The following is a 23,609-nucleotide window of genomic DNA, read 5'->3' as shown; positions in this document are numbered from 1 at the left end:
CTGATGTATCTAAAAAATTTGCCTCATATTTGTTAAATAAATTTATTCCAGGTTTTTTAAAGACTCACTTGAAAAGACAGTAAAGCTTTCCAGACATACCTAGATTCTCTCACTAACAGAAATTATGATCAAATATACAAAGAATTACTAGTTACAAAAGCTGAACTACAGACTGAAAACATGCCACAGGAAAGAACTGAAATTGTCTTTAGCAAAAAGGCAGCAAACAATTTGGTCTTCAGTTTGGTCTCTGGAGTCAAACCAGAATGCCAACTGCAGCTTAACAGCTATGTGAACCTGATGACCGAGACGCACATCTCCAGGCTCGTTTCTGTAAGGATCTCAAAGGGTTATATGAGGTATCAACTTCAAGCACTTATTTCACACAATGTCTGACATAGAGCATTCCATAAACAGCAACTGTTACAATTTTAACTCAAAAATAAGAATTTTAAAAGTAGTACTATTTCTCTTAACATAAATGAGAGCTATAAATGTATCAATAAATTTCAACATTATCAGAATAAATAATAGAGCTCTATTTTCCTCCCGTTTTTTTAAAACATTACATACCAAAATGTTCATCTAAAATTAATTTCAGAAGCAGAAAATTATCCTGGATGGAGAATAAAGAGACTACGGTTCATTATCTCTTTGTCTAGATGTCCACACAAAGTTAGTCAACACGCGGGAGGAATGTGGAAAGCTATCACGGGTGTCTGCTGCACCTCCCACTGAAAGGTCTTCACTACTCAGTGCTTACTTGTTGGCAGCCCTAATGTGACCCTGTGGCCACCATACCTAGTCCTGACCATGTCAGTCCCTGAGTGCCCAATATTTTAAAATGTGTCACGTCACAGAGACATTTAGTTCAAAGACAGTAGTTTCTCAACCGTGGCATTATGTGGTCAGATGACTCTTTGTTGTGGGGTATGCCACACACTGTAGGGTATTTCATACAGTCTTGGACTCTGCTCAGTATAAGCTCGTAGCAGCTCTTGTCCCTAAGTTATGACAACCAAATATGTCTCCTAACAAGTCAGAACTACTAATCCGGAGTGGCATGCCCAAGGCCGAGCGTCCTCCACCACATGGTTACAGACCCCAATGCGGGCAGGCACTGCATGTCAGCCATGCCGCTCTGAACAAAAACGCAAGGAATTTTTAAAAGAGTTGAAAGCAGTTCCATTATAATATCATGAACTGTCATCTTTTATGAGGAAAAAGGAAAAAAATTAAAACCCAATCTCTATCTCGATATTTTTAACTTTTTAAAGAAAATTACTGTAAGGTTAAGTTTTTAAAATTTTTTTAAAGTTCTTAACCCTCAATGTGACTGACTGAAACGAACAGGCATCGTAAAAGCTCAGCTCTAGTACCAGATCCCCTGGGTTCAAACTTCAACTGTGACACTTTCAAGCTTTGTGACTTTAGTCAAGTTTCTAAACTTGTCATACCTCTGCTTTCTCATCTGTTAAAATATGCATAATAATATCCACTACAAAGAATCCTAAAAACCACTAATGGAACAGTAAAGTGCTAATTATGGAACAGATCATCAACTATTCATATGAAGATAAAGAATATAAAATCAAATCCACAAATACCAAAATGTGACCTTGCGTCTACCCCAACTGAATTTAAAAACCATCTCAAAACAGGTTTGAGGCCTTGAACACTAATGAATGAAGAACAGATGAACTGTGGGGAGGATATCAAGAATGAAATCCATGATGAATGCACAAGGTCATTACAAAGAGGAAAAAAAGACCTAGACGGATGTCAGAAGAGACTCTGAATATTGCACTAGAGCTCCGAGAAGGCAAAGGAAAGAAATCAAGAAGTTAAGGAGCAGAACAAAAGATTTCAAAGAGAAGCTTGGAAGGATAAAAGCAAAGTATTATAATTAAATTTGCAAGGAGCTGGAGTTAGAGAATCAAAAGGGATGAACTTGGCATTTCTGAAGCTGAAGGAACAAGAATAAATTCAAGCCTCGAGTTGCAATACTTAAAGATGCTATGGGCAGAATATAGAATGATCTAGGATGCATTAAAAGCAGATTAAAAGGGGAAAAAGAAAAAGATGATGATGGAAGGTGTACACAGAGCCACTGAAAAAGATGATGATGGAAGGAGTACACAGAGCCACTGTACTGAAAAGAATTTCATCAATTTATGTTCAAGAAGCAATGGTGATGAAGGAGGAAGTTCAAGATGCTCTGAAGGAACTGGCAAAAACAAGGCTCCAGGAATTGAAGGAATACCAATTGACATTTCAGCAAACAGATGGAGCCATGGATGTGCTCACCAAGTTGTGCCAAGAAATCTAAAGAAGAGCTACCCAGCCAGCTGGATGGAAGAGATCCTTATACTGGGTGATCCAACAGGGTGTGGAAATTATTGAACAATATCATTAATATCATACACAAGCAAAATCTTGGATACTATCCAAAAATTACTGTCATAAACAGAGAACTACCACAAGTACAGGCTGAGTTTAGAAGATGTGGAACTAGAGACATCACTGCCAGTATGTCAGGTGGACCCTGACTGAAAGCAGAGAATACCAGAAGAATGTCTATCCATGTTTCACTGGCTACACAAAGGCATTTGACTGTGTGGATCACAACAAAATGGGGCTAATCTTGAGAGGTGTCAGAAGAAAGCAAGGAAACTTTGCATGGTTCACAATCAAGAAAGGAGTGCGTCAGAAGAAATGTATCCTGTCTCTATACCTTTTAAATCGATATGCAGAACAGATGTGACATCAGAATTGGAGGAAGATTCCTCAACAGCTTGCATTATGCAGATGATACACCTTGCTAACTGAAACTGCTGCACAAGTCAAGGACTGCAGTCTTTAATATGGATGAAGCTCAACATTAAGAAAACAAAGATTCTCGCCATGGGGCCAATTGGTAGTCCCATGACAGGCAGAAAAGAGATTGAGATTGTCGACAATTTCAGCTTGCTCTGGTCCACAATCAACACTCTTGGAACCAGCAGCCAGGAAATCAAAAGACAAATTGGATTAAGAAAATCTGCTGCCGGGGGGACCTCTCCAGAGTGCTGAAGTGCACAGATGTCAGTTTAGAAACTAAGGTGCATATGATCCAGGCCATGGTCTTCACAATTACTCGCTACACATCAGAGAGCTGGACAATGACTAAGGATGATCTAAGAATTGATGCCTTTGAATTGTGGAGAAGATGACTGAACACACATGGACTTCCAAGAGAACTAACAGGTTTGTCCTAAAGAGGGTGAAACCAGGCTGCTCCTTGGAGACAAGGATTTTTAAGATCTCTCTCATACACTTTAGAGGAGGACATCATGCTTGAAAAGGCAGAGGGACAACATAAGAGAGGAAGGCCTTGGATGAGATGAATTGACACAGTGACTGGGGTATTAGGAGCAAGTATGTTGGAAACAATGAGATTGGCTCAAGATAAAACAGAGTTCAGAGCTACTGTGCAAAGTTGCCTGACAGCACATGACTAGTTGACGCTATTTATATTGCTGATAGAGCAACCTGACTGAACAGGTGGGAGAGGCAGGGAAATCTGTTCCCAGTAGCACAATCTGGGATTTAAGTTTGAGAAGCATGTGGTAGTCATCTTTCCTGCCACAGAGGAAGTTATTTTGTCACCAAAGAATAGAGCTAACATCCAGTGGGATCAAAAGAAACACGTCCTGGAATCATGTGGTCCAGCTGCCAACTCCCTATGTAACAATTTGATGTGTTGTTTCTCTCTTGTTTTAAGATACTTCAGTTCTTTTACCCGACTGCCCTTTTACCTCTCTAACTTGGATTTTTTTTTGTCACCTACATCTAAAAAAGTTCTGAATAATAAAAAAAATAATAAAATTTCTAGGTTTCCCCTGACTAAGGACATTTCTATAAAGCTAAACCTATATTACAATGGAATACTATGCAGCACGCAAGAGCAATGTTTTTTTAAATCATTACCTAACAAGGAGGGACTGGACAGCATGATGCTGAGTGAACTCAGTCCCACAAGGACAAATATTGTATAAAACCATTATTACAGAATGAATACGAAGCTCCAAAGTGGGGGGGGGGGTGTAGAAGCAGAAGGATGAGGATGGATTAATCACGGGGTTGTATAAGTTGATAGGGGAGGGGAACTGGAAGAATCTGGCCTAAAAAACAATGTATTCAAATTAGGAAAATAAAACAAGTATAAATTTTTAAAAATAAAATTTAAAAGTATTTTTTAAATAATTTTATAGAAAAATCCAAGCTGGTATATTTTAGACATACTGGCAGTAAGGAGACCAAGAGATGTATCGCACTGGGCAGGTCTGCTATTAGGGACCTCTCCAAATTACTGAGGAGCAGTGGTGTTAGTTTTATTCAGGCCATGGTCTTTTCTATCACCTGCTATGCATCTGAGAGGTGGACAATAATATGAAAGAAGAATATTTGATGTCTTAGAGCTGTGGTGTTGGAATACTGACTATCCCATGGACTGCCAAAAGGGAGCTCTGGTGGCCTAGGGCTAAGAAACTCAGCTGCATCCCAAAAGGCAAGTGGTTTGAATTCACCAGCTGCTCTTCAGAAGAAAGATGAGCACTCTCCCCCCATGTAATTAACTGCCCCTGAAAACCTGCCGATGGTCAGCTATAAGTCAGTTCCAACTCCATGGAACACAACGACAACAACATGGACTGCCAAAAGAACAAACAGATATGTCTTGGAGAAAGTGCAGTCAGAATGCTTCTCAGAGGCAAAGATGACAAAGCTTGTTCTCACAAACTCTGGGCTATTTATTCCTTGGAAAGAGACAACAGGCTTGGAAAGGTGGAGGTAAGTCAAAGAGAGGAAGATGATTCTCAACGAGATTAAAAGGGGTCAAGTGCATAAAAGCTGATGATGGCAGCACAGGATAGGACAGGGTTCAGGTGTGTTGTTCATAGAGTTAGGATGAGTTGTACTCAACTTACAGCACGTAAACAACAATTTCAGAGTAACTAATTGATATTTGCCATTTTGAAAAACAAGGGGCTGCTAAGTCTGTCTTTCCCTTAAAGAATTCACTTACAATTTATTTTTTATTGCAGTCCCTGGATTACATTAAGTATTATTAAATATTTACCAAATAAGAAAAAAAAATGTGTTGAGTATAAAAAATGTAGTACGTAGAAACCAAGTGTATTTTCTGTCATTCATCTATAGTACACTGGTGCGTTTCTGTAATAATGAGCAACTGCATTACGTGTTCACTTCAAAGCTGGAACTTTATCTCTAAGCAGACACTCTTACTGGCCGGTAGCCTGGGGAATGTACTAGTGGAGCATACAAAAGGCATTTGAAGAGTTTTCACTATTTCCCCATAAAACATTTGAGAAGACGTTTCTTCAATAAAATCAACAGAAGCAAGTAAAGACAAGACTACATGCTGCACTTATTACTCTACTTCCTCTCTTTTTCTAGAATTGCCCAAGTAATGCTATTCATTCATTTACTCTTGAGCTTACGAGCATGGATGGTGCCCTCTGCTTCTTCCTGGACTGCGAGTCCCCAGGATTTTCCCCACAACCATTTCTTTTCACCTTTAGGCTTGAAGGACTCCCTTCATCAAAGGCTTTTCTCGGCCAGCACTCACTGACCCATTCACACTCTCCCATCACATTCCCAAACTCACCACCCCCTCAGAAGCCCTTTTTTTTTTTGAAGTCTATTTTTCTTACAATCCGGATTATAAAACGTACTTGTGGAAAGGGGCAAGGCAGTGGGGGGAAAATAGAAAAAGGTGTAAGCATACAGACTAGTTTTCTTCAAATGAGGACTTCTCGTTACCACCAGTAACTCTGAGCTGGACAGCCTGCAAGAGGAGCTGTCCTGAGCGCCGTAAGATGGAGAGCAGCATCTGGGCACCATTCGTTAAAAGCCATTTTCTCACCTTTCATTCATTCTTGCAGCTCGTTCCGATCTGGCCTGTATACCACCGTTACAGGGAAGGGGCCCTTTATCAAGACCGTCTGCACTGGCTCCGTTCAAAGGATGATCCTTAGATGCCAACTGACTCCCAGGAACTGCAGCCAGTCACTCCTTGCTCCCATCCTTTCTTCATGTGGTCTCAAGGACAGCACATCCTTCAGAATTCCCTTCCTACCTTATACCTGGTTTTCTCATGAGTCTTCCCTCTGGCATACATGCAGTTATTCATCATTTTAAAAAAAAATGATCTGATTTAGTTTCTTCTGCCAACTCCCAGCCCATTCCTTTGCTTCTCTTTGTTACCAAATTCCTTGAAGATTTATCTATCTATCTATCTATCTATCTATCTATCTATCTATCTATCCTTACTGTCTCATTCCTTGCCAGAAAAGTTCAATCTGCTCTAAGCCTGTTTAATTCCAAACCCACTCAACCAAAACTTCTCTGGCAAGGCCCTCAAAATAACCTTCCTTTGGTTACCCCAATGGTCAAGTTTCGAGGTCCTATCTTAATGAGGAACATTTGTAAAGTAATTACTTAAAGCAACAGATCCAGGAAAAAACGTGAAACATTCAAATGGTATCAACAATCTCATTGATCAACTGTGCTTCTGAAAACATCCAGGAGTCATCCTCTGTAAACACTGCAGTCTATAGAGCTACTGTGGAATGACACCAGCCACACTGGAAGGTAGACGTCAAGGGAGCACTACAGATAGCATGCGTCTGCTGGAGGGAGGTGAACAACTGACAAAAGTGTTAACATAAACTGTTCAGCATATCATACTCTAAAACGTTTACTATTAAAATGAATACAATTTAGTTACGTTTTGGCAGCCTTTCAAACTTATTTGTCATTGTTAAGTGCCATTAAGTCGGGTCTGACTCACAGCGACCCTATGAACAACAGATCTGAACAACCTGTCCTGTCCAGAGTCACCCTCATCTGGTACGCTTCAGCCCACTGCTGCAGTCACTGGGTCAATCCATCTCTCTGAGGGTCTTCCTCTCTTTCGGGGACTCTCCACCTTTCCAAGCGTGATGTCCCTTTCCAAGGAGACTCTCTCCTAGTAACAAATCCTAAGTACAAGAGATGGAACTTCACCATCTTTGCCTCCTTGGAGCACTCTGGCTGCACTTTTTCCAAGACGTATCTCTCTGTTCTTTTGGCAGTCCATGACATACTCCATACGCTTCTCCCTCCAGCACCTCAAAGGCATCAATTCTTCTCTTGTCATTCTTATTCACTATTCAGCTCTCAGATAGGCTAGTGATTAAAAGACAACTGCTTGAATCAGGTGAGCCTTAGTCTTCAAGATGACATCATTGCTCTTAAGTACTTTGACGAGAACTCCGACAGCCGACTTGTCCAATGCAATACATCTCGGGATCTTCAGACTGCTAATGTCAAGAGCACTATTTTTGACCCAAGCAAGATGGAATCACTGCCTGCTTTTATCCATCTATCATGATATTGCCTGCTGGCCCTGTGGGAAGGCCCTTTGCTTTCTTAATGAAAGTGATCCATACAGTGGCTGCAGTGAGAAGTAATCCAAACTAAAAGCTTCAGTTCTTCATCTTCTACACCAAGCACTTCAAGTCCTCCTCACTTTCAGCAAGCAAAGCTATGCCTTCTGCGTGTACCCTATAAATTTATTCTGCAGTTTTGACTTTAGCAGTCAAATATCTTTGGGTGCATCGCTAGTGGTTCAAAAGAAGACAGACAGATAAAGAACTATGGCGTCTCCTCCTATGGTGATTTATAGCCTCAGAAACCCTGTGGAAGGTTGATAGGAGCTGAAACCTACTCAGTGGCAGTGAGTTCTTTCTAAGAGAAGTACACAAAAGAGAGACCTTCCATTTGACGAGACACTGCAAGAAATAGAACTGATCAATTGTAATTAATGTTATAAAACAAAATGCATATTAAATAGAGTGAAAACCAATAAAAAATGGGAGCAATGAAAAAAAGAATAAGGTAGCTTTCTCTTAGTAATTAATTAAGGAATCCTTCAGAGATTTTATCTTTAAAAATAAAACAAAACCTAAAAGAGACTTTCAACATCAAACCAAACCAAACTCATTGTCATTCAGGAATTTTTTTTTCCTATAAGGACAAAGCGATCCTATATGACATAGTAGAAATGATCTACAGAGTCTCTGCGGCTGAAAATATCTTCACAGAAGGAGACTGCCAAGTCTTTCTCCTGTGCAACAGCTACCAGATTCAAACCACTGACTTCTCAATGGCTACAGCTTACGTTCTGGTTACTCTGCACCAAAGGAAATAATAAATACTAACTGAATTACATTAATAGACTTATTTAGATGGGGTACAATGGTCTTCCTTACCTCCAAGTACAGTTACATGCACTATAATCTAAGAGAGGGAGTGGAGGGAATGGAGACAGAGAGAGTGAGTGTGTGTGTCTGTGTCTGTGTCTGTCTGTCTGTGAGATTTCTGCGGGGCATCTGAGATACCTGTGATTCACAGAAAGAACCTGAGAGTGGGAAGCACTCTATGTCATCAGTACAAAGCCCCCAAGAGTTGAACAGTGTAGCAGAAATAACTAACTCAAGCCTATCTATAGTATGTATCCCTTGTGTCACACTTTCATGGTCTACAGATTATACTAATTAGATTGCAACTTTCCTCTCAATCTTACCAATCCCCTTCTTTCTCTCCCTTTCATTTAAAGACAAAACACTACTAACTCTTCAGTATCTTCTGCACTGCACAATGGCAGTGACTGAGCAACAATCCATTGCATATGTGGCATACAGCCCAAGTTCTCCTTCTCCCCTGCCCTTGTTTTCTGTTAGGTGGTAAACAAGGTTAAGCAGAACCTGAGACAAGATCTCAACTCCTCCCCTTCTCCCCATTGCACTGAACTTGACAAGTAAGCAGGCGTACTGTATCCTCTGGGATTCTACACTGACAACTCTTTTACTCCCACCTGAATCCCTCGATAATCCTGCATGAGCTTCCCCTAAGAGCTGGAACTGAAAGGTAACAGGACAAGGTTATGCTGCTGTACCGAAATCAAACCCAAGTAAAAGAATGCTGGGAGCAAAGAGGTGACCTGTGGTACCTATTTACCTATGACCTCTCAGCTCCAAGCTCTGGAATGTTCCCTTTTAAAACTTGCGTCATGCTAGGACCGAAAATCTGCTGAGGACGTTTCTCAGACTCCTGTGTCAGCTGTTTTCCCAGTTCCATTATGGGACATATTTAAAGGAAACTGTTAACTAGGGAAAGAATGTATTTCTCAAGTCCGGTCACCATTTCCTCTACAAGACAGCCATGGCTCCAGCTCCAGGCTCCTAGCAGCAGTGCAGAGTGTGTCCTCACTTCCTGGGGTTCCTCCATCGAGGTTCTGTCTAACCTTTGACTTCCTAGTACCTCTCCCTGCCTCCTCTCCAACTGCTTCCTGTGGTTACTATTAATTTCCGAATTATCCCAGCCTCCTCCCCGTGCTCTTTCAGCCTTCAAACCCTGTGTCAATAGCCTAACTATGAAATCTCATTTTAAAGTACCTCGCAGAATTTCTGCTTTCCTGAGGAGTGTGACAAACATGGAGGAGGTGACAGAGAAGAGTTTAATCCTCAAAATCCTCAACCTTACCAAACTGCCCCATAGAGATCTGTATCAGACACTGTTGAGTCCTAGTTCTGCTAGTAATAAACTGATCCTGATTCTCCTCCTTTTCTGTAAAGAGAGGAAGAGTATTCACAACGGTAAGAATGAGTGCTATGAGTCTACAAAACCATCAAAGAGGACTAAAACTCCCAATGAATTCCTAAACCATGTCAAGGCTGATGTATTTTTAATAAGTGGACTTTAAGACTTAAATTCTTAAAAGAAACATAGAGAAATAAACAATGGAATTACAATCAGGAAACTGGATTTCTAATCTAGTTTCTTTAGGAAAGTATTTCGCTTTATGCTATGTAGTTCACTTCCCTTAACAGACTGGTGCTCTTACATCGCATCTGGCTAGGATTCCACATATGTACGCGATGGACCATCTTTCCTCATGCTTAGGTGTGGTGGGCGCACTGAAATAGTCTAATTTAAAATGAAAAGATGGCATTTTGGCTGTTTATTTAAATAGACTGTCATCTGGTTTTCCAGCTGTGTGCAATCGACATAATCAAATTAGGAAACTCCTCTCCCACCCCGCGAGCACAGGGAAACATAGCAAGTTACTCTATCAGACCGCCAGGGCATCCTTGGGTCTGATTCCCAGATCTCCGCGCCTTCAGCCACCAAAAATAAAACCATTCAACAGCTAGAATATGCAGACACATAAAGACAAAGTGTGTTAGTGGTCGGCAGGGGCTGGAGAGGGGAAGGAATAAGAATTCATTGCTTAAGGGACAAGGAGTTTCTGGCTGGGGTGAGAAGCAGGAATAATGACTACACAACCTGGCCAGCATCATTCTTGTCACTTAAATGTGTATCTAGCTGCCGATCCCTGCGACAGACACTGAATGTCTGGCACTGAGGAGTTTACAGAGAAGAATATGTGGCTCACCTTCCTAACTAACTCAAACAAAGGACACTATGAACACACCTAGTCTGCCCCCCACCCCACCTGTCGTCATGTCACACCAAGGTCATGAGCAAACAACCTCAAGACCTTATTCTTCCCACTTTCCTGCCACGCCTACAATAGATAATCACGGTCTTTAAAACCATCATCTTAAAAGTAGGCTTCACTTTCAGAATTACTTTGTATTCTAGAGATACAGGTACAGAAACATGTATTGTTCTATTTAAATTTGCATAAAATCATATAGTGCATAAAAAAGCAAGCAACAGAAATCCCTTATGATCCAGCAACCCCACTCTTAGTTATATATCTTGGGGACGGAAGCAGTGACAAAACAAGACCTATTAACTGCAGCATTTTCACAATAGTAGAAAAACAGAAACAATTCAAGTACCTATGAACAGGGAAATGGGTAAATGATCTGTGGTAAGGATATACAACAGGCTGCTACACAACTCTAAAGAAAAGTGAGGAGTGTGAAACATACTCTACATGAATCTGGAAGACACCGTGCTGAGTAAATTGTTACAAAAGAACCAAATGCCCATGGTCTCACTTGTGCACACAAAGACACCACCATCTGAGGGTCCTCAGGAATGGGGGGAGGGACATTTTTGACAGTGCTGCTCTTGCTGAGTAGCACTGAGTCAGAACCCACCCTCTTGCGCATTTTCAGAGGCAATTAACAGCACAGGAGGAGACTGCCCATCCTTCTCCCACTTCTAGTAATAACCAATACGATGGCGTTGTCATATGACATCAAGCCCCTTGTCACTCATCGCAACCCTATGTACAACAGCTCTGAACCCTGCTCTATCCTGAGCCAACCCTACTGTCTCTGACATATCAACCCTCACTGTACCACTGTCACTGAATCAATCCATCTCATCAAGGGTCTTCCTCTCCTGTACTGTCCCTTCACCCTCCTAAGCATGATGTCCTTCTCCAAGAACCGGTCCTTCCTTGCAACATGCCCAAAGTAAGTCAGATGAAGCTTCAGAATCCTTGCCTCTAAGGAACAGCCTGATTTCACTCTCTCCAGGATGAATTTGTTTGTTCTCCTAGCGGTCTAGGGTGTATTCAATACTATCCAATATACTTGCAAGTATACACAATCTATCCAATGTAAAGTAAGACGCCAACTACATAAAAATAAGGAGTAACATCAGTAAACACTTTAACATTCAATTTTGCAACCATAATAATCTAAAATGTGTATCTGTAAGGGCACAGTATTTGACTATGCATGTATAGGTGTATCTATTTCTTCTTCACTGTTTCCACCTTTTGTATTCTAATCACCAATTAAGGCATCCTGATTGCATGTTCTGTCAGTTTCAGACTGCACGATCTGGTAAAAATTCTCAACTTCTTCCTCTTTGGTTCTATGTGCAGGAGCATATATTTGAATAACAGCCGTAATTATCCAGGTCCTCCTTGTACGCTTATGGAAAATAACCTGTAAGTCACAACATTGAATTTCAGGACAGAACTTGAAATTGACTTTTTGACTGTGATGCAACATCATTCTTCTTCTGTCTTTCATTCCCAGCACTGTATACCATATGATTAACTGAGTCACAGTGGGCAAAGCTAGTTCATCTCACTAATGCCTAGTAAATCACTGTTCATTCACGCATTCCATTTCACTTTCTACAATCTAGCTTTCCAATGTTTAAGCTGCATACATTCTATGTTTCAATTGTTAAATGATGTTTGTCATTATTTTTCCTCATTTTAATCTGGGCTCTACCACTACACTACTATAACTATCTCCGTTTCTCTACTATTCATAAGGTTTTCAGAGGCCTATAATTTAAGAAGTGGATGGCAATCCTGCTTCCTACTCTGTCTTAATCTGGGTGCTCTACTAAACCCTGTCCACCATGGGTAACCTTTATGGCATTTAACACACTAGTGCCATAGGTTTCAGTATCACAGAAACCAACAAGGTATATCATTAAAGCAAACTGACAGACAAATGCCGTACCAATTAGAACGATGCTCTTCTCCCCAAACACAACAAACTGGCAATTCAGTTTGTAACTCTAATATCAAATTAGTCTTCACACCAGACAAGAGGCTCTCAAGCAGATCCAATGAACTTTTAATTACAAAGGCCTGCCCTCCAAGTCCTAACTGGTTTAAACAAGAGGCTTCCAGCTCACAACTGCCAAGCAAACTCCAGCTTACACCTGACTGTTGAGTAAATTAAAAGGACCAAACAGCTTACATTTAATTGTTAATAAAATAAAAACAACCTACCTTCCAGAACTCAACTGTTTCAAACAAGAGGATCTCAAGCAGACCTCAGCCAACCTTTAAAACACATTGCTGCACACTTTTAAATTGAAAACCATGTTTAGAAACACATGACGCTTAGCTGTTATTTGCGGCAACGTGTTAATCACAAATGCCGCCCACCAGTTATCTACTCCAATTATTTATTCAGAGTAGCACAAGCAAGAATTAAAAGCTTGTGAGTGGCCATCTAAGCTAATGGCCCACAAGAACCACTGTCCATTCTAGTTTGAAACCAGCAGAGCTCATGTGTGGTACCTAAGTTCTGACAAAGGACACAACAGGAAAACCTACACAGAATGGGAGAAAAATGTTGACCAAAATTGCAATTCCTAAAAGAAGGTTAGGCATATTGGACAGATAGCGATTAGAAGAACCCTCGCGATTCTCATCCCCAAACACTCTAAACCTGGAACTGAGCAAGTTCTGGTAGTTGTCTTCCATCCAAATAACAGAATGATTACATATCTTATACATAACATACCACCGGTGAATCCTTTGCTCCCTTATCTAACTATATGAGAACCAAATTATCAACATTATCCCTAAAACCAACATCAGAAGAATGAGGGGTGAGGGGGCTAGGTTTGCTGCAGACCGAGGAAAAACCCATAAGGTTAATGAAAACCAGACATAAAGAAAGCAAATAGCATATACTGATAGTCAAAAATGTAACCAAAGTTGAGAAAGAAGTTATTTTAAAAGCTGTTAAATGAGGGGAAAGGAAACATATTCTTGTACAACTCCTTTTAAAATAGCTTTTCTCATTAACCTTTTTTTTAAAAAAGTATTAGGCATGTGGGTTAGTTCATTCACTTTAGCTGTTACATACTATTCTGTGATTCAAAGATACCAGCTTATTAATTAATTCCCTATTAGGAGACAATAAAGGGTTTTTTCAAATAAATTTTCTCTTATAGGAAATCATGCTTTACACACACACACACACACACACACACACACACACACACACACACACATTTTCTATAAGAACTTGTAGAAGACAGCTAGCTAGAAACAAAAAGGCAGCTATAATGTGACTACATTGTGCCAGACTGCTTTCCAAAATACTTCTACCCAAGCACTGCTGTCACTGTGGTACTGGCAATAAAGACGGGATTTTCTTCCTCTTTTTCCATTCCAAGCTCCATAAATCTCAAACTTTCAGAGTGTGGAATATCTCATCAATGTTTTAATTTGTACTGTCTTGATTACCAGTTAAAATGAGCATTTTTTTCCATATTCTCTGTGAAATGGAGGTTAAGGAGAAAGCATAAGCAAGCTTCCTGTTTTGGACCAGAATCAACTAACAGTTGCTATAGTAACAGTAGGAATGGAGTGATTCCACTACCCAATGCCCTAATTAAGAGGCAGAGGCAAGCAGAGAAGTGGGTTCCAGTCCAGGGATGGTAGTGGACCATCTCTGGGCACCGTCCTTTCTTGCTTCTCGAGTTCCTTGACTCCTCCAGGCCTTCTATTATCTTAGTAACAAATCTTATCAAAATCACCTCCGCTGTAAATGCTAGGCTCTAATACGCTTCTTCGAGTTTTAGGAATTATATATTCTGAACACCAATCTTTGAATGCTTATATATATGGCAAATCCGTTCTCCTTGTCTGTAACATGTCATAATTCTTTTTATTGTATTCCATGTTACTTGTCAAACATAACCTACTTTTCCTATGCTTTTTATTTAAATAACAATTCTTCTTCATCCCTGAACTATTATTCTTGGCCTTTTATTAACTCACATATTATTTTCAAATTCTATGAAATACTAATGGAATTTTGATTCTGTTCCTCATTAAGTTATAAGTTATCTGATATGGAACTGCCACCTTTACAATATCAACCATTTTTCATTTAATCCATGAACATAGTAAATTGTATTAATAATTCTCTAATGTAAAACCGATTTTTGCATTCCAGGGATTGATTCTATTTGGTCTAGGTTTGGTTTACTAACATTTCATTTTGGATATTTCATCAGTAATTTAGTGGAGCTTTCAGATAGATTCAGGTTGGGAAGCAGGAGTGGCATCCACTACATAAACTAGATGCCTCTGGAAACTCTATAAACATACAGAAATTATGTTAGTCATAGAACAGAGTTCAGGTCTTTTGTGCAAGAGTTGCTATTAGTCTTATTCTACTTGACAACACTTAGCCACTGCTAAGTGAGACTGGTATTGTTTTATCTGGAGAAACATTCTTCCACTTTGTACATCACTATTTGTCAATGTACTGTATGAAGTAACCTGGGTTTATGGTGATGCTGAACCTTGTGCCATTAGGGTATCAAATACCATAATGATTTCCCAAAGTGGGCAGAGTTTGGTGGAGCTCCCAGTTGTACAACAGGCTTGGAAGCAGGAGTGGCATCCACTTCCTAAACCACATGCCTCTGGAAACTCTATGAACATGGAGAAATGACAACAGTTACGGAAAAGACATTAGGTCTTTTGTTCACAGAGTCGCTATAAGTCGTCCTCGACTCAGCGGCAATCAACAACAACAATAACAAAGACTGACCAATAATCTTCCTCTTCATCCTTGCCCAGAATGGCTATTAAGCTTATTTTATGTATAGGCTCTAGTTCATGAGAGCTCTGGTGGCCTAGTGGCCAAGGAATTGTCCGGCCAATCCAAATGCATGTGGTTCAGATACACCAGAGGTTCCACAGGAGAAAGATGGGCAGTTTTCTCTTGTGCGATTTATAGCCTCTGAAAATCCACTGGAGGGCTGCCTACAAGTCAGTTCTGACTTGACGGTACTCAAAAACAGCTAGTCCATGAATGGTTTATTACATAATGGAAAAAGTGTCAATTCTCTGAGGAACTTCAGAGATAAGTTCTCCCCAACAAATAAGTCTATACCCTTTTATCTTTAAAACTTTTGCTTCTAATAATTCAAAGCTCTTATTAGATAGTAAGAGAATACCTAAACTAATGGTAACCTGTAAAAGCAGTAGCTTAAAGCCAACTGAAACAAAGCTCCACAGAAGCTCATTTCAATGGGCTCTGGTGTCCTCACACATTACAGCAATTAATTAAATCTTGATCCTCGATTCAATCACTCAGAAATGGTCCTTTCCCGTCTCCTCAAAGCCCCTATTGCCCGAACATAACTAAAGGCTACAAAGCATACTCTTGTTCACTACACAGAAACATCCTAATTCATGTTCCAAGAGGGAGGCCTCAAGATACCTGTCCCACAATCACCAGACTAGCACACAAAGTAAGATGCAGGTGCCCTGATAAAGAAAAAAGGAAAGAGCCATGTCCATTACTCTTTCCACCCCTCAAAGGTTCAGAGGAACCATGGGGAGAGGAAGCAGCAGGGAATCTCCACCTCCAGGAGGTCTGCCAGGATTTGGCATATTTGAGTTAAAGCATCATTCCAGTTACACCATTTTAGAACAAAAATTAATTAATTTTCTTCCTTTTTTTCTCTGAGTTTTTAAATGAAAAGATAAAGTATTCTCTGAAGTCTCACATACACACACACACACACTCCCTACCCCTGTTTCCCAGTTGCTGACTAGGAATTCTTATCAGCCCTTTTTTAAAATGAAAAGACATCAGGATAGAATGGCTTTACAGAGAATATTTACTGAATCAGGGAATCTCAGGGCCATCGCCACTAAAAGCAATGATGGAAGCCTGATCATTGACCTCAGTGTGACCATTGACCCAGTTATTCCACAACACCCATGCCAAGCAGTCATCTGCCTAACTATATGTCAAAGGAGTAACTCATTCTATTTTTAAATCACTTTATTCTGAGAAATATCAGGAGTTTAAGAAAATGCTTATAAACTTCAGCCAATCTTTACAGAGCACTTGTGCTTACCACTACATACTATTATTGTTGGTGCTGTTATCTACGGGCCTCTGGCAACGCTGTGTATGACTCCACGTACAATGGAACAAATCCTGCCCAATCCTGCACCATTCTCTCAATCTCTGCTGTGCTTAAGCCCATTATTATAGCCACTGTGTCAATCCAGCTACATTACCACACAGAGATGCATAATAAATAAAGCATGACTCACACAGTGCTTATACTGAGATTAGCCCACCAGGAACAGAACAGCACAGGTGATTCTTGGCACCACCTGACAAACCACCTCCCGAATGACTAATGTTGTCTTAAAATATATTAAAGTGAGGTTAAAAGAAAGTTACCACCTACAACCAGAAGATAAAACAGATGAATGTGATCTTCTAAGAATCAATCTCTATGCACATCCAAAAACTTCTCCAACAGGGTAAAAAGGGAAGCCACAGACTGGGAAAAAAATAGTTGGTAATGACATGTCAGATAAGGGACTTATATCTAGAATTTATAGACTACTCGAGCACCACAACAAGATAAACCCAATTGCAAAATGGGCACAGGATATGAACAGACACTTCACCAAAGAAGACATTTAGATGGCCAACAAACACATGAAGAAATGTTCAAAATCCCTAGCTCTAAGAGAGATGCAAATCAAAACAACTATGAGAAATCATCTCACCCCAATAACAATTGCAAAATTCAACAGAGCAGCAAACAACAAATGCTGGCGAGGTTGTGGAGAACCTGGAACCCTTATTAACTGTTGGTGGGAGTGTAAAATGGTGCAACCACTATGGAAGGCAGGATGGCACTTTCTTAAAAAGTTGGAAATAGAAATACCATTTAACTCAGCAATTCCACTACTGGGAATATATGCCAAGGAGACCATAACTGGCATTCAAGCAGATATATGCACACCCATGTTTATCACTGCTTTGTTCACAATAGCAAGGAGTTGAAAACAACTTGAGTGCCCATCAACAAATTAATGGATAGAAAAGCCGTAGTGCGTTCACACAATGGAATATTATACAGCCTTGAAAAACAAGGAACTCATGAAATATACAAAATGGGTGACTCTGGAAGACATTATGCTGAGTGAAATATCTCAATCACGAAAGGTCAAATACTGCACAATGCCACTGTTATAGAAGAGGACTGACATCTGGGTAGGGGAGAAACTAAGAGGAGATAGATAATGTATACTGCATTGAAACTGATGAGGGATAGAACTGTTTAAAAGGAATATATGATTAGGCATTACTTGCATGACAAGAGTTCAGAGTGGGTGCTGCATAGTAATATGGACTGGGGGGGGGACTGTATAACAATGAAAGTTTTCTTTTTTCCAATGAGGAAAAGTGAACTGGGGGGAGGGTGGGCAGGGAGGAAAATGTGCAAAAATGAATGAATGGAAATCCAAGTTCTCTATAAACTTTCATTAAAATATCAATTTTTAAAAACTATAAACATTTCTCACAAAAGAAAGCTACCTACTGTGCTATATGTATTAATTATATTTATATTATTAACAAAGATTTTCTGTTTAGAAATGCCAAGGACTTATCTTCTGAAAGTCTGGAAGTGGAAATTAACATTATGGACTAAAGGAATTAAAGGCAATGGAAACATTTTATTCCCTGATAATAAGTACCTTTATTTCCTTCATCTCCAAATTACCTTGCACTGGGGCTTTGGCCATTGTGATGCTAAATGAATGTATAAATGTAAGTGAGATCTGTATTCCTCCAAGTACAAACATAACTAGGCCAAGTGTATTATAATACAGCGTTATCTTAGACTATTTCATGAGGTTAGTCAGCACCACAATCGCCACTTTTAACACGTTGCCGCACACTTTTAAATTGATGACCATGCATAGAAACACATTTTGCCATCGTTTGCGGCAATGTGTTAAGGATCCTAGAAGTTGGAAAGACTGGGTAATTCATCCAAGAAATCGAATCTACTTCTCTTAACAATTTTACAATTCCCTTATAAACACAAGCACACAAAAGTCATTCAGAGAATAAAATTTTTTCTTCTAAATGTTCTCCCCCACCCAAATTAATCCAAAACTAGTACTAAAAATCTGGGGGGGAAGAATTCTCTGAGAAAACCAAATTTTAAGGTGGGAGAAAGAGCACGACCAAGAAATGAAGACAGATGCTGACTCACACATGTTCCTATGAGACTACTGTGGCTCGGGTCTTTTTATTAGAGTCTGGCACACTAAAGAAATTCACTGCTGAAAATGACAAGACAGTAAAAACAGATCTTGGTTTTGAACCTAAATTAAAGTCAATCTTTTAAGTGCAAGTCCTCAGACACATCATAATTAAAAAACTCGGAAAACTCACGCAGTGCCTCAGGTGGCACTGACTTGTAGCTGACCCACTATTGGTAGCCAAGGCTGTACTTCTTACAAGAAACTGTCCATCTTTCTCCCTCAGCACAGGGAGGCCTTTGGGTTAATTCCCTATGGTCTATGCCAACAAATGTTAAATCTTGGGTTTCCCCCCCCTTGTTGGTGGTCATATAACTAAACTTTGAGACGTGTACTTGAACGGCTTTTCTACTTTGTAAAACGACACTTCTTGTAATGCTGCGATGACTCCAGCAGAGGTCCCCATTACATTCTGATCTTGCAGAAGTGGTGGTAATTAGAGCTGAACAGAGGCTTTCATTACATCATTTTTTAGAATATTTAAGTTCAGCTGGAGAGTAGAAACAGTCTCTCCAGAGAGATTTAAAAGCAAACTCCAATTATATTCAAATAACATGGCCTGCTATCTTTACCTAAATAACATTATAAATATTAATTCTTTAAAAATAAGTAACTTATTTTCTTAGTAGCATACTCATTTAAAAAGATTTCTCAAAACCATAAAATAAACTGCAGACTGTGCCCATTATATAAATTTTTAGAAGTGTACCATGTAATTAGCACAGCTTTTAAAGTTTCAGAGTACATTAAAAAGCGGTTATTTATCTACAAGAAAAGTTTAAAGAACTAAGCTAGTTGGACTACATCTTTCAGCACATGGTTAAGGCTGTTGGGAGCAAGAAAAGTAAAGAAATGAGAAAACGCAGGAATGTGAGCCCAGACTAAAGACCTTCTGAAACTGTCTGAAATTGGGCAGCTAGTGAGATGCGGTAACTCAACAACAAAATCAACCAATTAGTAAAAGAACTGGGGTTAATCGAACAACCCTGGTATTATAGATCTTAAGAATATCGTTAAAATGCAGCATCAGGGCCAGATTACATTGCTGGAAAGCATCAAGTACCACAAACATGCTAAAAAACAAAAAGGCAAGCCCACACCACCCCCTAGATCTCCTTCTAAAACACCCCTTAGGCTGCTGATGCCATCAACATGAAGTGGCCTGCCCTACAGTCACCTCCAAGTTCAGACTCCAGTGACACTCGTCCAGGCTTTTCCTAGCTTATGGAGGCACATTTCATCAAGCAGTTCATTCGCTGAAGGAGCTGTTCTGATGCACCTTGGGATTTTTCTGAAGTTTACTTTAAAAAACAAAAATTCTTGGAGAGAACAAGCAAAGGACCCCTATTATTTGTACCCTTCTTATGGCAATTAAGGAAGATAATGCTGTTAAACTGTGAACATCTTACAATGGTGCTTCATTTTTCCATGTTTATCTCATGTTCCTTCAACTAGAATGTAAGTCTTTGAAGGAGGCACTATCCCATTTTAAACTCTTCTACTCTCCTCTGCACAGAATATACCATTGGTTCTGTTATACGTGATTGGAAAAAAGCAGCAGCTTTTTTGAAGCTCTTTCGAGAACTCAAAGCCTATACAATTAAGATGTATTTCTTTAAGAATGGCTGGGTGACTACTTCTCCCTTCCTCACTGCCGCCAGCAGGCACCAGCTCAGAGCTAACCCCACTGGGTTTCCGAGGCTGTAAATCACACAAGCTCCAGTGACACTGCCAGAGAAATCAAATCATCAGAGGGGTACAGCCCCTGGGTTAGCAGCAAAATTTCCCCTGGACTATGCCACCAGAGCTCCCTCCCTTCAATATTAGTTACACAGAGCATCAAAACGCAAAACAAAAACACACCACCTGATCCAGGAGAAAGGGGGAAGCCAAATGACTTTCCACTAATTGTTGCTGCCGCTGGTAGATGCTGTCAAGCTGCCTCCAACTCATCATAACGTCATGTCCAACAGAACAAGACCCTGCCTGAATCTGCACCACCCTTACAAACTGCTGCGACGAAGCCCATCACCACAGTCACTGTGTCAGTCCAGCTCAGTTGGGGGGGGGGTGTCTTATCTTTTCGCTGACCCTCTATTTAGCAAACATGATGTCCTTCTCAATGGACTGAGCCATCCTGGTAACAACATGCCAGAAGTTATGTGAGAAGCAGCCCCAGCACCTTTGCTTCTAAGGAGCATTCTAGCAGCACTTCTGTTCCTTAATCTGGGATCTTCATGAGACTGTGAATTGGTAGGAAACTTTTTCAACTAATCTCTATGTAAAGTTTCAGTAATTCCATTGGTCAGCACTGTAGGCAACAAACTATAGTAATATTAGAAATATCTATACATTTGTCATTAATAGATATGTCTCAGCAACCATGGCAACAAAAACTGGTGATAATTATTAGAAAGTGGGAATCAGATCTGTCTGGCACATTAGTGGCTTATTAGCCAATACAAGCAGCAGCACATATGCCACTTTACCACTGGTTTCTATTTGCAGTATTTTGTTAACTATGTTTCAACATAAACCCTGAGTTGAGGCACAGCTCAGACTGTGAGGACGGTGCAGGATGAGGCAGAGGGTTTCATTCTGCTGCACGCAGAGTTACTGTGAGTTAAAGATGACCTAACAGCACGGAACAACAATTACTTCAACAGAATTCGTTTTCTTTCTAATCATAAGTAGTATTTTAATTCGGACACCATTACTGAGGAAAGAGTCTAACTGCTACAAATTACAAATCTGTAATCTCTATGATTATGAATTTTAAGGGCCTAGTGATAGCTCATAATGCCCTAATAAAGCGAAAAGCTAGCTTTTCAAAGGAAATAGCCATTTTTACTAGAAAGAAAAGCACATTAAATTTCTAAGCTAAAGATTTTATTGAGGAATGAAAAGTAGATCTATAAAAAAATTACAATGTAGGATCACACAGTGCTTCATTCTGTTATACAGTTTAGATAGGGTCACCGGGGTTACAGCTGACTCAACAGCACCTAACAACAAACATGTTTAAGTACCTGCCACTTTTTACGGGGAACTTTTTAACTGTGATTTGCGTCTAAGATAAAAAAGCGATCAAAGCCAATAAATGGGTAAAATTCTTTTCGTGTGTGAAAGTGTCTCTACTTCGATTCTCAAAGAAAACCAACTACACACACGTACACACAATCTATTATCAAAATTTTTTCAATACCAGAATCATGGCTTAGCCCTTTTTTTATCACCTATATTGGTGATAAACGAAATGACTTAACAAAAAATTCAAAGGGAAACGCAATTCTCCTATCGAAAGCCAGCTGCAAAAAAATTCCTAATTACATTTCCCCCACTACTTCCTATTTTAAACCAAAAGATTTAAACAATACAGTGTACTTCTAGAGATATATTTAGCAATCCAATATGTGCAGAATATTTTCCTTAATTATAGTTAGTCAATGTAGTCTTTCAAATCATAACTTTTCACTTGTACTGGAGGAATTTTCCCCAAAGACATACTTACCTTCAGCCAGTGCTGGTGATTCTGTCTTTGTCCCTCTATCTGTTTAAAGAAAGAAGAAAGACAGTCTAAAACATTACTATACTTTTAAACACTTTTTTTAATAAAAAATAGCTAACTTTAAAGTTCAGAAATGCTAGCATGTGTGCGTGTGTACTGGATTCATTCAACACACTACCTTACGGAGAGCTTACCAATAAGAGAAAAGAACTGTCACGTTCAAGAGACCCAAGGTAAAGTACACAATTCTCATTACATCTACGAAGCAGGAGATAACAAAGGGAAATGAGTAACAAGTCTTTATTCTAGGAAAATGGGGACTACTACAGCGCAGGAGAGGAAGGCCCTCTATGAAGTGGATTGATTCAGTGATTGGGATAATTGGGATGGGAGTGTCAGAGACGGTGCGATTGGCACAGGACAGAGCAGAGTTTAGGGCTGTTGTACATAGGGTCACTATGAGTCGTAGGTGATTCAACGGCACATAACAACAACAACACAACAACTATCAAAGGAAGGGGTGCTGGTGACACTGTGGTCAAAGCACTTGGCTCCTAACCAAAAAGGTCAATGGTTCGATCCTACAGCTACTCGAGAGAAAAGGGGAGGCTGTCTCCTTCCTGAAAGATTAATGTTTTGGAAATTCCATGAGTCAGTTAACTGTCAATTAACTGACAGTGATAAATTAATAGAACATCTCAGTGGAGGTACTGATTAGATGGGGGGGGTATGTGAACTTGGAAGTGGTGAGGAATATGTATACTGGATATGCATTTGAGACAAAAAAGCCAAAAGTGAGAAAGACCACCAAGAGAGCAGTGCAGCAGGAGTGGTCCCTGGGCATGCCTGCACAAGAGGCTGAGAGAAAATAAAATTCAGAGGATCAAGAAGAGTATGCAGGGAGGTGGGCTGCAGGCACAGAGAGGGAGTGTCCCGGAGGACAGATGTCTTAGCCAGGTTTTGTCCTAAAAGCTTATAGCAGGGGCTTTTCTATAGGTAATTTATCCAGAAACACAATAATAATAGCAACTAAAGCCTGGAGCAAGCCAGGAGGGTAAGCTATGCCCAAGGCTCATCATCTCTACGAGCTCAGGCCTGAGGATCTAGATTAGCGAACTACAGAAATTCGTTTTAGAAACACTTAGTGAGCCAAACAAAACAAGTCTGAGGACTATTATTTCATGCATAAGCAAACAGCTTGTAACTCGT

General features: G+C 39.9%; 1 protein-coding gene across 4 annotated transcripts in view; it reads right to left on the bottom strand.

Moving 5' to 3' along the window:
• The window catches only part of LOC102846019 (protein FAM49B-like), a 57,686-nt gene extending 35,244 nt beyond the window's left edge, over positions 1-22,442 (bottom strand). Inside the window, exon 1 of one of the 4 annotated variants that reach the window (XM_006879290.1) lies at positions 22,404-22,442. The gene's annotated coding sequence lies outside the window, so the exon portion shown is untranslated. Of the gene's footprint in view, positions 1-3,056; positions 3,069-12,690; positions 12,696-22,403 lie in introns of those variants that run through there. The other 3 variants (XM_006879289.1, XM_006879287.1, XM_006879288.1) reach the window with 3 other exon arrangements.
• Between the last annotated feature and the right edge of the window lie 1,167 nt (positions 22,443-23,609).

This window comes from Elephantulus edwardii, unplaced genomic scaffold (genome assembly GCF_000299155.1).
Source record: "Elephantulus edwardii isolate Elephantulus edwardi_28Jun2011 unplaced genomic scaffold, EleEdw1.0 scaffold00003, whole genome shotgun sequence".
NCBI classification, from domain to species: Eukaryota; Metazoa; Chordata; class Mammalia; order Macroscelidea; family Macroscelididae; genus Elephantulus; species Elephantulus edwardii.
The sequence above is the reverse complement of the archived record's forward strand: the minus strand, read 5'-3'. Positions and strand labels throughout refer to the sequence as shown.